At 46.5% G+C, this 14,337-nt stretch overlaps 1 protein-coding gene across 1 annotated transcript in view; it reads left to right on the top strand.

Annotated features, from left to right (window-relative positions):
- LOC124550712 (Na(+)/H(+) exchange regulatory cofactor NHE-RF1-like) overlaps positions 1-14,337 on the top strand; it is a 677,275-nt gene that overhangs the window by 431,402 nt on the left and 231,536 nt on the right. The gene's annotated exons all lie outside the window — the stretch shown is intronic.

Here is a 14,337-nt window from a genome sequence, read left to right as displayed (position 1 = left end):
GCCGGTCCCCTGCACGAATGCGCCCGGCGGATTAGTGTCGAGGTACGGAGTGTCGACTAGCCTGTGCATGGTTTTTGAGGCAGTTTTACATCTTCCTCGGCGAATGCGGGCTCGGTCCCCTTATTCCGCCTCAGTTACACTATGTCAGTGATAGCTGCGCAAACACTGTCTCCAAATACGCGTACACCATCACTACTCTACCACGCAAACATTGGGCTTACACTCGTCTGGTATGAGACGCTCCCAGGGAGAGGTGGAGGGTTGTCCACTGGGCACAATAAAGCTGGGTTCGATGTGGGGCGGCGGTGGCGTGGTCGGACTGCTGTGTCCTGTTGTGGGGTTGTGAACCACTGAGGGCTACGGCGGGGTCGAAGACGCTCCGTTGTTTCTAAGGTCCCCAGTTCCAGACAATACCTTGCACGATTGTAGGTGTAACACATTTCGGGAGTCACGACAGCACACATTTTCAGGAAAAGTTTTTTTTGCGTTTGATCGTTTCCTTACGTCGGGACGAAGCATCTCTGACGTTTCTTGGTCCCTGGTTCAATACACATTCACAGTACACAATCCCTAATAAGATCGGAGATTGCGGTAAACTTGGGACTTCAGGCAACCCTACCGGTAGTCACACTGGTTGAATTCTTGGGGACACATGACGGATGTGGAGGCTCAACAGTGGTCTTCCACAAATGGTGCGGGCAGGAAATCTTGTACACATGTGGCAGTATGGGGTGGAGCGCTATCTACCTTAGAAGTCGTACATTCCAAGAAGTGTTTGCCAGACAGGCTGTGGACGACGCAGTTCTGTAACATATCGGCGTACCTCGCACCCGTCACTCTGGCAGTTCCGAAAGCATTTCCTTGGATAAAGAGTGTCGTCATAGTTGATGTGGTACATCTACAGCGTGACGTAGCTTTCTAGTCATGTAATGAGATTTCACGAAACTTCTAGGATTTTCGATAGCCCAAAAATCTGGAGTTGTGGATGTTGGCGGACCCCCAGAGTGTGAAACGGCCTTTGTTGGTCCACAACACATTAGACAACCAATCGTCACTTTCCCCCATTTTTTAGTGTGCCCACACCGCAAATGCTCCCAATGTTACAAAATCGGTGGCTAACAGTTTTATGATGACGCTTACGGATAGCATTGTGGGGTTCCCTTTAGTGTTTTCAAAACAGCAGTGTGTGGAATGTCGGTGCGATGTGCGACATCACGAGTGGTGACTTCACAGTGTGGAGATGAACCACCTGCAGTCCTCACATTTTCCTGGACTGTCGGAGCAGCAGTAGCACTTGTGTTTCGTCACCAACTGCGGGACCTATCGTCTAAATAACCCGTGACTTCAAACTTCCTGATAATTCTCTTCAAAGCGACGCCTGTCACAGGACCTTTACCCATTATAGACCCTTCTTATGGCGATAGGATCGTAAAGACGCGTTAGTGGAGTCTGTGTTCTGATAAAGCTTCACTAACAATGCCGTTTCTAGAAAGGTCAGTGAGCAAAGATTGCTTGCGCATCTGACTTCTCCTCTCGCTACAGCTCATTTTATGCTCGATTCTCATGCGGCATCACTGACGTGTTGCTATCTAGTGCCATCTGTTGGCCAGTTTTTGTCTCGTTTTTGGTTTCAATAAAACTCCATGTTACTTTTGAATACATTATGGGAGTGGCAGTGATCAATGTGTTACAAATATTTACTATTAAAAACAGTCTTGATCACGATTTATTTATTAAGGTGACTGGTTTCGACCACTGCTGTGGTCATCTTCAGACCTACAAGTAGTATACAAAGCTTTAATTAGAGGGCTACATACATTAAAGAAAATACATAAAGTTATAAAACGATGAATTATCATTGAGTAGGAACCCCTTTCAGCTGGAGAATCACTACTGGAGAAACCAGTGCACGTCTTACTGTATATAACGGAGGTTCCACCCACTTCTGACGGCATGATGTCATTACTAACCAATGAGTTATACGTCGAATAATAATGTAAAATTCCTTAGTTAAAACAACATTGTCAAGAAATAAAAATAAACACACACTAAACTTAGCTTATTAAACAGCTATTGTCAATTAAGAAGCGTTAAAAATATTTAAATGTGTAGGATAAACAAACTTCGGTTTGGCAGTACATGGGTCGCCCTCTCAAGCCTGTTAGTGAACCATTTGGAACCACTGGTTGCCATGGTGAAGTTGGATGTCGTTCCAAATATGTGGCTGCAGGCTTCTTTCCACTGAAGTTGTTGTAAAGTCGATAGGCGAACTAGTGGTTGCCATGGCGAGGACAAACGCCAGTGCAAAGATGTGGCGTCAGGCTTCTTTCTAACGAAGTTGTTGCAAAAGTGAAATGGCGAAGACTGCCACGTCAGACGATGTATTATTGAGCAGCAACATGTCTTTATTGAAACGATTTTCAATGAGTAGGCTGCAATAATCTTTAGCTGACATGTATACTACATGCTGCACAAATACGATACGAAGTAGTTGTCCATATTTATGAAATATTGTCTTTTTTTTTAAAGGGATTGGTATTCCTTAAGTTGTATACCAGTCTTATAAACCTTAATAAATAAATAAATCATGATCAAGACTGTATTTAATAGTAAAAAAAATCACGTTATTTAAGCCATGTGTGACAATTCTTATCTCTCTGCCTAGATTATCCCGTTAATCAGTGCGTTTCCGAATGTTAACGGCCTCTTTGGTCACCCTGTACATCAACAAAAATCTTATCGAATTCATACCACGCAGAATAGCTCCTGTACTGCGCTCCAAAGGTGGCCCAATAAGATATTAAGCAGAGAGTGGTAATGTTTTGGCGCATGAGTATATGTCGAGAATAGGAGTTGCCCAAACACACAACCTTGAGGTATACGGGTGTTACTTCGTTTCTGACGACGCTTCTCCATTAATTACTGAGTTGTGTTCGTGCACCAGAGGCTGAGGCTGGCATCATGATGAGCTCCGGTACTGCCTTTGGCATCTCGTGAACGAATAGAGGAAACTGGGTTTCACACAACCCCTGTTTGCAGAAATCATGTCGATTCCCACGTAGTTGTTCAGACCCAAGGAAAATAGTGACGAGTGCACACCATATGTTTCATAAATACAGAAGTCGACGCTAGGGAGCTAATTTGGCCGGCCGCTGTGGACGAGCGGTTCCAGGCGCTTCAGTCTGGAACCGCGCTGCTGCTACGGTTGCAGTTTCGAATCCTGTCTCGAGCATGGATGTGTGTGATGTCCGTAGGTTTAAGTAGTTCTAACTCTAGGGGACTGATGACCTTAGATGTTAAGTCCCATAGTGCTTAGAGCCATTTGAACCATTTTTTGAGCTGGTTTCATAGACGAGCACATTTGTGTTGCGACACTTCCTCTAGATTAGAGCGATCTGAGCCTTCCTCCAATAGCACATCTAGATCTGAGACTCCAGCAACTGACCGTCGACTGATGCTAGAATAGCGACAAGAGGAGAATGCTGCCATTTAAGGTTCACGTGAATCCATGCATAAAGTCCGATAATCTATTCAACTATATTACACAGTCTAGAATACAGTACAAGTGAACAGGTACAGTCTGGCACCGCTGCTATACTACACAGAAAGACGCGAAGTTACCAAGTTACAACAACATCCCAAATCAGTTCTGGACCGTTAGTGAATGAAAAATGTGCCTGAGTGCTCGAACTTGTGCCACTGTATTACAACAACAGTCAATACTGAGAATATTAAGGATCAGGTCGAAAATGTGTGATTTATTTACGGAAACATGTTTCGGGACTAATTTACCCCATTATCAAGTTGTATAAAACAAGGAACCAGGAATCATTACTTTGTATTACTACACAAATTGACACACATGAAAATCTATCTACATCAACCTGTAGTATTTCATCCTTTGAAGGTAATATTGCAATTAGGCAACGTCAAAACTAAAGACCCAGCAGGAGACATGCTTTGTCAAACACATAAGAACTCTTCCCCATACATCTCATAGTGATACATAACACTAACACAAACCTCAGTTACTAACTATAGTCAGCTCCCTCCAGCTACCAAATACTGTGCTATCATTGTTATGTATGTACACTCCTGGAAATTGAAATAAGAACACCGTGAATTCATTGTCCCAGGAAGGGGAAACTTTATTGACACATTCCTGGTGTCAGATACATCACATGATCACACTGACAGAACCACAGGCACATAGACACAGGCAACAGAGCATGCACAATGTCGGCACTAGTACAGTGTATATCCACCTTTCGCAGCAATGCAGGCTGCTATTCTCCCATGGAGACGATCGTAGAGATGCTGGATGTAGTCCTGTGGAACGGCTTGCCATGCCATTTCCACCTGGCGCCTCAGTTGGACCAGCGTTCGTGCTGGACGTGCAGACCGCGTGAGACGACGCTTCATCCAGTCCCAAACATGCTCAATGGGGGACAGATCCGGAGATCTTGCTGGCCAGGGTGGTTGACTTACACCTTCTAGAGCAATTTGGGTGGCACGGGATACATGCGGACGTGCATTGTCCTGTTGGAACAGCAAGTTCCCTTGCCGGTCTAGGAATGGTAGAACGATGGGTTCGACGACGGTTCGGATGTACCGTGCACTATTCAGTGTCCCCTCGACGATCACCAGTGGTGTACGGCCAGTGTAGGAGATCGCTCCCCACACCATGATGCCGGGTGTTGGCCCTGTGTGCCTCGGTCGTATGCAATCCTGATTGTGGCGCTCACCTGCACGGCGCCAAACACGCATACGACCATCATTGGCACCAAGGCAGAAGCGACTCTCATCGCTGAAGACGACACGTCTCCATTCGCCTCTCCATTCACGCCTGTCGCGACACCACTGGAGGCGGGCTGCACGATGTTGGGGCGTGAGCGGAAGACGGCCTAACGGTGTGCGGGACCGTAGCCCAGCTTCATGGAGACGATTGCGAATGGTCCTCGCCGATACCCCAGGAGCAACAGTGTCCCTAATTTGCTGGGAAGTGGCGGTGTGGTCCCCTACGGCACTGCGTAGGATCCTACGGTCTTGGCGTGCATCCGTGCGTCGCTGCGGTCCGGTCCCGGTCCGGGCACGTGCACCTTCCGCCGACCACTGGCGACAACATCGATGTACTGTGGAGACCTCACGCCCCACGTGTTGAGCAATTCGGCGGTACGTCCACCCGGCCTCCCGCATGCCCACTATACGCCCTCGCTCAAAGTCCGTCAACTGCACATACGGTTCACGTCCACGCTGTCGCGGCATGCTACCAGTGTTAAAGACTGCGATGGAGCTCCGTATGCCACGGCAAACTGGCTGACACTGACGGCGGTGGTGCACAAATGCTGCGCAGCTAGCGCCATTCGACGGCCAACACCGCGGTTCCTGGTGTGTCCGCTGTGCCGTGCGTGTGATCATTGCTTGTACAGCCCTCTCGCAGTGTCCGGAGCAAGTATGGTGGGTCTGACACACCGGTGTCAATGTGTTCTTTTTTCCATTTCCAGGAGTGTATAACTGCCCTCAATGATGCTACTGTCTAGAGCAGAAATAATGAACGTATAGGCGTCACCTCGTAATAAATCACAAAAGGCACTCTTATCACGTTAGCATACACTGAGAATAACCAGTAGGAAATATTTAAATATAACGACAACTAAAGAGGTCGTGGTTGCTGCTTCTGGCGAGGATTTAACTAAAATGGTCCCGTAAATGCCCCTTGGACTCTTTTGTATTATGATATAACGCATCAACCCATTCCTCCCTTAAAGCGCAAGAATCACTACTCCCTCTGAATTCGACAGCCACCAATCTTTTTTTTTTTTTTTTTTTTTTTGCAAGTGCAATACATTCCTGCTTCTAAATTCTACAGCTACCAATCTTTTTTTGCATTTCCCGGGCAAGTGATCTACCAACTGAGCTACCGAAGCACGACTCACGCCCGGTCATCACAGCTTTACTTCTGCCAGTACCTCGTCTCCTACCTTCCAATCTTTACAGAAGCTCTCCTACGAACCTTGCAGAATTAGCACTCCTGAAAGGAAGGATATTGCAGAGACATGGCTTAGCCACAGCCTGGGGGATGTTTCTAGAATGAAATTTTCACTCTACAGCGGAGTGTAAGCTGATATGAAACTTCCTGGCAGATTAAAACTGTGTGCTGGACCGAGACTCGAACTCGGGACCTTTGCCTTTCGCGGGCAAGTTCTCTACCAACTGAGCTACCCAAGCACGACTCACGCCCCGTCCTCACAGCTTTACTTCTGCCAGTACCTCGTCTCCCACCTTCCAAACTTTACAGAAGCTCTCCTGCGAACCTTGCAGAATTAGCACTCCTGAAAGAAAGGATATTGCAGAGACATGGCTTAGCCACAACCTGGGGGATGTTTCTAGAATGAAATTTTCACTCTACAGCGGAGTGTACGCTGATATGAAACTTCCTGGCAGATTAAAACTGTGTGCTGGACCGAGACTCGAACTCGGGACCTTTGCCTTTCGCGGGCAAGTGCTCTACCAACTGAGCTACCCAAGCACGACTCACGCCCCGTCCTCACAGCTTTACTTCTGCCAGTACCTCGTCTCCTCCTTAGAGCACTTGCCCGCAAAACGCAAAGGTCCCAAGTTCGAGTCTCTGTCCGGCACACAGTTTTAATCTGCCAGGAAGTTTCAGGAACTTTCTTGCTTTCAAATTCATTGAATGCTTCTCACTAGTTGTCCTTACAATTGATCTGAGTTCGGAATTTGTACAGCTTCTTGGATTGTACCATTATTTCTACGAAGTACTGCAATGAAGTCGGGAAAGAATGCAGGAGAGTGCAGTAAAACTGGAGACGCGACAACACTGTGAGCTGCCACGGTGCGACCAATCGGGCGTGAGCGCGGCGCGGCGTGGGCAGCGTGCGGCGAATGGCGGGCCCGCGGCGCCGCCGGCGTTGCCGCTCCGGCGGAGGCACAAAGGTCAGCGAGCAGCGCCGTGGCCCACAAAGGGCACGGGGGCCGCGCGGTCACGGGGTGAGCCGTGAGCCGTGAGCCGTGAGCGGCGGGCCGCGGAACGTTGGCGGCTGCTGTTGCTTTCCCACGAATCGTCACGTGGCAGCTGAAACACGGGCCTCGTCCCGCGCTCTTAAATGGTGTGCATGTAGCTCAGACGCAAAACGGCAGTTGAGGGGAATTAGGAACCACAGAACGCACAGTCCTATTCTGCAGAGGCACAACACAGACACAAAATGTAATTACTGAACGGCAACTACACTACTGGCCATTAAAATTGCTACACCACGAAGATGACGTGCTACAAACGCGAAATTTAACCGACAGGAAGAAGATGCTGTGATATGCAAAATGATTAGCTTCTCAGAGCATTCACACAAGGTTGGCGCCGGTGGCGACACCTACAACGTGCTGACGTGAGAAAAGTTTCCAACCGATTTCTCATACACAGACAGCAGTTGACCGGCGTTGTCTGGTGAAACGTTGTTGTGATGCCTCGTGTAAGGAGGGGAAATGCGTACCATCACGTTTCCGACTTTGATATAGGTCGGATTGTAGCTTTCCGCGATTTCGGTTTATCGTATCGCGACATTTGCTGCTTGCGTTGGTCGAGCTCCAATGGCTGTTAGCAGAATAAAGGTAATACGGAACGCCGTGCTGGATCCCAAAGGACTCGTATCACTAGCAGTCGAGATGACAGGCATCTTATGGCTGTAAACGGATCGTGCAGCCACGTCTCGATCCCTGAGTCAACACATTAGGACGTTTGCAAGACAACAACCATCTGCACCAACAGTTCGACGACGTTTACAGCAGCATGGACTATCAGCTCCGAGACCGTGGCTGCAGTTACCCTTGACACTGCATCACAGACAGGAGCGGCTGCGATGGTGTACTCAACGACGAACCTGGGTGCACGAATGGCGAAACGTCATTTTTTCGGATGAATCCAGGTTCTGTTTACAGCTTCATGATGGTCGCATCCATGTCTGGCGACATCGCGGTGAACGCACATTGGAAGCGTGTATTCGTCACCGCCATACTGGCGGATCACCCGGCGTGATGTTATGGGGTGCCATTGGTTACACGTCTCGGTGACCTCTTGTTCGCATTGACGGCACTTTGAACAGTGGACGGTACATTTCAGATGTGTTACGACCCGTGGCTCTACCCTTCATTCGACCCCTGCAAAACCCTACATTTCAGCAGGACCACGCACGACCGCATGTTGCTGATCCTGTACGGGCCTTTCTGGATACAGAATATGTTCGACTGCTGCCCTGGCCACCTTATTCTCCAGATTTCTCACCAATTGAAAACGTCTGATCAATGGTGGCTGAGCAACTGGCTCGTCACAATACGCCAGCCACTACTCTTGATGAACTGTGGTATCGTGTTGATGCTGCATTGGCAGCTGTACCTGTACACACCATCCAAGCTGTGTTAATGCCCAGGCGTATCAAAGCCGTTATTACGGCCAGAGGTGGTTGTTCTGGGCACTGATTTCTCAGGATCTATGAACCCAAAGTGAGTGAAAATGTAATCACATGTCAGTTCTAGTATAATACATTTGCCCAATGAATACCCGTTTATCATCTGCATTTCTTCTTGCTGTAGCATTTTTAATGGCCAGTAGTGTATACTTACACAAAGCTGTTAGGAATCCTGATCAGTGGCATCTAAACAAATTTTTGTTGTTGTTGTGGTCTTCAATCCTGAGACTCGTTTGATGCAGCTCTCCATGCTACTCTATCCTGTGCAAGCTTCTTCATCTCCCAGTACCTACTGCAACCTACATCCTTCTGAATCTGCTTAGTGTATTCATCTCTTGGTCTCCCCCTACGATTTTTACCCTCCATGCTGCCCTCCAATGCTAAATTTGTGATCCCTTGATGCCTCAAAACATTGTCCTACCAACCGATCCCTTCTTCTAGTCAAGTTGTGCCACAAACTTCTCTTTTCCCCAATCCTATTCAATACCTCCTCATTAGTTACGTGATCTACCCACCTTATCTTCAGCATTCTTCTGTAGCACCACATTTCGAAAGCTTCTATTCTCTTCTTGTCCAAACTAGTTATCGTCCATGTTTCACTTCCATACATGGCTACACTCCATACAAATACTTTCAGAAACGACTTCCTGATACTTAAATCTATACTCGATGTTAACAAATTTCTCTTCTTCAGAAACGATTTCCTTGCCATTGCCAGTCTACTAAACAAATTAGCAGACAATATTTCTAGAACAATTTCAAAGAATATTTACTCTCTAGGCCATAATAAGGGCAAGTCAATACGCAACAGAAATCCATAGGTTGCTGAACCGAGATTTATTTTCAAAGAATATTCTTAAGAATTTATTGTATTTGCTAGCGACTCATTAAGAACATAAACACATTTAATCACACTGTGTAAGCATGGAAGTAGTTGCCAGGGAGTAACTGATGTAATCATAACCAAATGCCTTTTAACAAATGGGAATATTATTCACTTTAATACCGCCTAAAAGCATTTTTTTAAAAGAAACAGATTTAACATTATAATCAGAAAGCTCCCTCTAAATATGAAAGTTAGAATTCATTCAGAGGCAGAAAGAAACAAGTTTTGACTGTATGAGCTTTCGGGCAGAGAACCTTGCCCCTCCCTTTTGACGCAGCCGTAGTTACGACCGCTCACAACAGCCTCTGAAAGACTACACTGGTGCAAATCTGCAACACACCAGATAACTTTAAACTAAGAGTATTAACAATTTACACAAGCACACAAACTATGCACCCTCCGTAGGAGGAATGGAAATGGTACAAAACACTAACAATTAAAATATTAACCTTGCCACCGAAGGTGCAACTTGATTTCAACTTCTAAGAAAAGTCTTACGGTGAAAGGGTGGCAACTTTATATACTAAAATAATCATTTAAATAAAAGCCCATAAAATGCAATCTTATATAAAATTCTACAAGGTTGGCCAAACAATAAGATGCTCTACAGTACACAGATACCGCCTCTTAAGATCATAGGCAATAATATCAAAGTTTCCAAAGATCAAAACATATTTCAGGTACACTCCAAGCAATAAATTCGTTAACACACCAAATCCGACAAACATGACAGAGGCAGCTACTAACGCACGGTAGATTGATAGGGAGATTACCGAACAATCCGAACAACCCGGACCACCCAATTTATAAACAACCACCTTCCTGCAGGTGGGCAAACGGAGAACAATGGTGTGACGGCCCCAAGCAAAACGGCTGCTGACCTCACCAAGAAAACAAATAGAATTTAGCAAGAGTAAATCAAACAACATATCACCAATCACTTAACTTCTAATAAAGTGCGATTTCTCGAGAAGACCTGGCGCAGCACCCCCAAATTGCTCTCCCGAACCGTCCGCTGCCAGCCGCTTCAACGGACGCAGGAAGGCGCGCCGTTCTCCCGTCTCACGGCGTCGCAGCTCGCACCGGCCAGACTGATGTCGTGGGTTGACTCCTGTTGCTCTCGTGTCGACCGCGAAGTCACTACCCCTCGCTATACGCCGCGGCCCACTGGACTCACGTGGCGACCTCACATGCGCCGACGCTCAAGACGGACAAGTCATCGTGTCTCAATGCGCGACCGACCAACCGATCGATCCAACCGCCAATGACCATTGCCTGAGCAAACTCGAGCAGACTGGCGGCCTAACGCGCAGACTCAGATGCAGGAATTAAGCCCCGACCGGGCGACCACTCGCTGAGTTCTCTTACTGGCGGAGTGGAAAGTCATTTTGCCGGCTTTAAAGGTTGATCCAAACGACAGACATACTAGCACTCCGAACGACAGACGGACACTAACTGCCTAACAAATGCGGTCGAGAGACAGAGTAGCAAGCTGGGGACGAGAGATTGACCCAGACTGACCCACTGGCGAGCTCATAGCGTCCCTTAAATGCACGTGAACAGGCAACCTTTCCCCTTTCCCACCAGAGGGCGATACCAAAGCTGCGATTTCCACAGCGGCGCCACCGCCAGAAACGGAGGGCGACTGCTTCACACTACGTGCTGCGGCGCGCTCTTCAAAACAGCAATTTTTACCACGGCTCAGTTGCAAGAAGACATCTAAATATTAACTGACTGTATTAATGTAAATAAAGATTGATCATTGTTACGAAACATCACTTTAAAGCTATGATGACAGACAGCTCGCCAAGCAACTCAACGCACTTTGTTCACTGCCAGGTCTCCATAGGCCAGTGCCTCTGAATATCTACGATGCTCTGAGATGACGACCCACCATCAGAAATTAGGCGGTCGGCCTTGCACCGAGCAGTAAGTGCAAAAACAAAACGAAGTATCTCCAAACTTTCTGCGAGATTGAACTTGTGCGCCAGACTGGGAGTCCAACGCAGATCCTTGCCTTTTATGGACAATGCTCTTACAGCGCAGACATTAGGTTCGACTCTTGACTAGTATTCACAGCTTCACTTCAACTGGTACAGGCACACATTCATTCTGGAAACGACTTGTGGGTTGAGGCTGATTCGAGGAGCCCTCAAGGCAGTATGAGGAACGGCCTGTGATCGCGGTCATGTAATGAGAATATCACCAATCCTTCCAGTCGCTATTTCCAGCAGATCTGTCCTGATTGTACTGATGCTTCTTTGTTCAAGCAGGTCCTCGTTTGGACTCACGAAGTTGACTGGACCCGTTTTTATCCCCTCCCCTCCCCCCTTCCTGTAATAAAAATCTGAAGAAGTACCTGGAACTGACCATGATTCCTCGATGGCAACTACGCTATTCTGCGCCGTTTCTCGACAGTATCCTTACGTCTAGGATAGCTTGTATGAAATCGCGAAATTACGAGAGAGGTAGTAGGATAATCATTATTACTCATTATTAAAATTCTATTACCCTGTTCATCCAGACTAGGTGGTAACGTAGGTCATTCAAATTAGCCGAAATCCGGATTATTTGGGAATTCAGAAAAAAATTAAAATGACGTATGTTAAATAACGTACACACATGATATTTTTTCCCATTAACCACATAAATATATTTTATAAACAAATTTTGATGAGATATTGAATAAAACATTTTGATTTTTTTGTACAGTGGAATAATATGTACGTTGCTTTTGAGCCAGATTCGATTGTGAGTTATGTGTTGCAGAACCGCGCATACACTTAACTAGCATTAGTTCTAAGAAGCCATTACTTTATTCCGCTGCTTTACTCGCTGTGTATGTCATAATCTCTTCAGACTGAGCGGCAGCTCTCGTTAGTCAATCATCGTTGTTGTCGGCCGACGAACAAACGGCGACAGTTTCGTCGTCATGAACCATACCGCAGCCATCATCACTGTCATTTCGCGACTTATGCCCGAGCACACAGTCTCGGTGAAACTAATATCGTCTCTTAGACGTGTTTTTACACTCACAACACAATAGTCCACTACAGCAATGTAAAACTGAGTGTTAATTGTCACTGTGTCAGGACCTGTGAATCCCAGTATCGAGCAATTGCACACGCCCCACACCATTACAGAGCCTCCACCAGATTGAAGAGTCCCCTGCCGACTCGTAGGGACCATGGATTCATGACGTTGTCTCCATACCCGTACACATCCATGCGCTCGATACAATTCGAAATGAGACTCTTCCCACCAGGCGAAATGTTTCTAGTCGTCAACAGTCCAATGTCGGTGTTGACTTGCCCAGGCGAAGAGTACAGCTTTCAAAAAATGGTTCAAATGGCTCTGAGCACTATGGGACTTAACTGCTGTGGTCATCAGTCCAATAGAACTTAGAACTACTTAAACCTAACCAACCGAAGGACATCACACACATCCAGGCCCGAGGCAGGATTCGAACCTGCGACCGCAGCGGTCGCGCGGTTCCAGACTGTAGCGCCTAGAACCGCTCGGCCCCTCCGGCCGGCAGTAAAGCTTTGTGTAATGCAGTCGTCAAGGGTACACGAGTGGGTCTGTGGTTCCGAAAGCCCATATAGATGGTGTTTCGTTGAAGGGGTCGCACGCTGATACTTGTTGATGGCCCAGCATTGAAATCTGCGGCAATTTACGGAAGGGTTGCACTGCTGCCACGTTGAACGATTCTCTTCAGTCGTCGTTGTTCCGTTCTAAATGGTTCAAATGGCTCTGAGCACAATGGGACTTAACATCTGAGGTCATCAGTCCCCTAGAACTTAGAACTACTTCAACCTAATTAACGTTAGGACGTCACACACATCCGTGCCCGTGGCAGGATTCGAACCTGCGACCGTAGCAGCAGCGCGGTTGCGGACTGAAGCGCCTAGAACCGCTCGGCCACAACAGCGGCTGTCCCTTTCTTGCAGGATCTATTCCGGCCTCAGAGATGTCGGAGATTTGATGTTTTGCTGATTTCCTGATATTCACAGTACATTCGTGAAACGTCCTACGGGAAAATCCTTACTCCATCGGTACCTCGTAGAAGCTGTGTCCCATCGCTCGTGTGCCGACTATAACACCGCGTTCAGACTCACTTAAATCTTGATAACCTGCCATTGTAACAGCAGTAACCCATCTAACAACTGCACCAGACACTTGCTGTCTTACATAGGCGTTGCCGACCGCAGCGCAGTATGCTGCCTGTTTACATATTTGTGGATTTGAATACGCTTGTCTTTACGAGTTTCTTTGGCGCTTCAGTGTATTTTCGTATTAACCAAGTAGGATCACGTAACCAATTCGTCTTCTTTCGTTGTTGTTTCCTGTCTTTCTAGTACACCTTCATCTTCTCCTCATGTTCTGTTTTCTTTTCTTCTGTCCATATTGTTCCAAATTTCTTGTTTCTTGTGCACTGAAAGCCTTGTAAATTTAGTGTTTTATTTTTAAATGGTTTCTTTGTGCAATTTCCGTTTCTTTGATGTTGTTATTTCTGGTTATTTCCTTATTTCTGTAATCCATGCTACAGCTGATTTCTTCTTCCAGAAACACAGGAGTTTTTGTTTAATGAGTCTGTTCCTATTCATTCGGTAGAGGTATCCAAGAAAGATCAGTCTTTTATCCGTTACTTCTGATCTTTTCTCTGTGTTTTTGTAGATCTGCTCATTAGCCACCTGTAGTTTGCATTGCACTCAGTATTTTTCCAATAATCTTCCGCTCAAGTACATCTATTCTCCATGCTTATAGTTCGTCGTTAGGCATTCAAATCCATGTAAACATTGTGGTCCTACCAATGTGGTATAGAGTAGTAGTTTTGTTTCGCTAGATATTTCTTACTGTAAATATTCTTTGTGAAATTATATGCTCTCACTCCGTTTTGTTAACTCTTACACCAAATTTTTTCTAGTCTATTTTGTTGTGTAGTTTCTCCAGTATATTTAAATTAACTTA

This window comes from Schistocerca americana, chromosome 9, assembly GCF_021461395.2.
Source record: "Schistocerca americana isolate TAMUIC-IGC-003095 chromosome 9, iqSchAmer2.1, whole genome shotgun sequence".
NCBI lineage: Eukaryota > Metazoa > Arthropoda > Insecta > Orthoptera > Acrididae > Schistocerca > Schistocerca americana.
The sequence above is the reverse complement of the archived record's forward strand: the minus strand, read 5'-3'. Positions and strand labels throughout refer to the sequence as shown.